We start from the raw sequence: 1,903 nt of genomic DNA, 5'->3' as shown, positions 1-1,903 counted from the left end.
ATAACCAAGGCAGTGGATCAGAGCAGCTCCAGCTCCCTCACATCAACAGTGGGCGTACAGCTGAAGTGACAATTTTAGTTTAACACATGAGCTAACAATTCCTTGTAGCTTTTAAGCTGGCTCAAAATATTTTCCAACCTTACTAACTAAAAAAAAAAAAAACAAAACAAAACCACACAATCCTACCCATAATCACATGTTCACAAAAATACATAAGTGTCATGAGCAAGAAGGTTTACCCTGAGATCTTCATCCAGTTCTAAAGTGCACAAAAATGTCACCACACTATTAAGACACACCTTTAAACACCTGACTCAAACAGCACTCATAAACTAGAGAGTAACTGGTGAAACAGCACAGAAAAAAATTACTAACAACTGAATAGACACCTATGTGCACAAAAATCCAACCCCCACTAAAGGCTTTGCTTGCAAGAAATTCCTTCTAAACCTCAGGAGATTTAGAAGGCATTAACAAGCCTTTGGTTTAAGGCCACTGTGCAGCATCTCGGAGGACGTGCAGTAACTGGGTGAGAAGTGAAGTCTTGCAAGATTCTCAGCTAAAGTCAATCAACTCAGCATTACAGACATTTAAGGAGATGAGAATCTGACTTTTGCTCTCAGCTGGAGCTGGGAGGAAGACAGAGATCTTTGGCACTGCTTGGAAAACTGTCAGATGTAAGGAGTTGCCAGGGGAGTTACAATCAAGCCAGGTAAAGAATTGAAAGGTGAAATCCAGACTCTCATTGCATCCAACCCCAGCTTTAAATACACCAGCCAGTAAAAACCTTAATCTCCTTTGTGTCTGTCCCTCTCACCCTCCTCTTCTGCCTCTCCTACCTCCCCATGCATGGGAGAGGACTCCAGTCCCAAGTGCCAACAACCACTGCCAAGGGTCCCCAAAGGAGCAGCTGTGGGAGCAGTTTTCTTACCTGATCACACACAGCCATAGCTTGGTATCCTTTCTTTCCCTGGATGCAATGACACAGAGCTAAGGAGGCCTTTTAAATCCATTCCATAGCTTTGTGCAGTAATTCTCAAACTTTTCCCTTTGTGATTTTGTAGCACCTCCACCACACTGATTTGACCTGACACAATGACTGATACCTGAAAACACTGATCCAAGCTACATGGAGCAACTTGAAAGTACAGTTATCACTTCAAGAGGTTTAATCTTTCTGATCATGAATTTAGGAAGTGCATTAAAGTGATATTTTCTCTGAAACCAACATTTCACAACATGTGCTTTCTGTAAAACTTTAACAGAATGCAAACTTTTTTTTTTAACCATTCTACATAGAGGCCAACTGCTTCCTCCTATGTGTAATAAACCATAAAGGTTTCTTAAAAGCTTTTAAAAGTCTTTTAAAGCAGTCGCGGGTTCGTCAAAGTAATGAGCAGCGACCCAAGTCCACCCAAACCAAACGGAGCCGTCAGAGACCTGTGGTTTGCTCGGGGAGGATCAGGCAAGCGACGGCAGCACCGCCACCACCCACCTGCCGTACAGAACACGCTCCTGCGAAAAGGCGCAGCGCAGTTCTTCCCAAAACAGGAACATTCCCACACAAAAATCCCGTCTCACTCTTTCTAGTGCGGTTTCATCACTCCGCGCGCCTGCGTTACTCGAGCGACGATCACAACAGCACCAAAACCCCCAGTTTTCTGTGTCGCTTTCTGACAGCGCATGGGATGCTACAGCGCACCGCGCTTCCACCTGACCCGAACTATTTTTTTTTTAAAGCTCTGTCTCGCCTCCATGCGCACCATAACCCCTTTCCTTATCCCCTTCTCCCCCCCGACCGCCGCGGAGCATCGGGAGCATTCCGCCCGCCCCACCCCGCGGGGCTCCCGGCTTCCCACCCGGGGGATCCCGGCTCCCCACCCGGGCCTTCCCCCCGCCCCCC

The sequence above is a fragment of the Geospiza fortis genome, unplaced genomic scaffold (assembly GCF_000277835.1).
Source record: "Geospiza fortis unplaced genomic scaffold, GeoFor_1.0 scaffold208, whole genome shotgun sequence".
Lineage (NCBI taxonomy): Eukaryota > Metazoa > Chordata > Aves > Passeriformes > Thraupidae > Geospiza > Geospiza fortis.
This window is presented reverse-complemented; position numbering follows the sequence as displayed.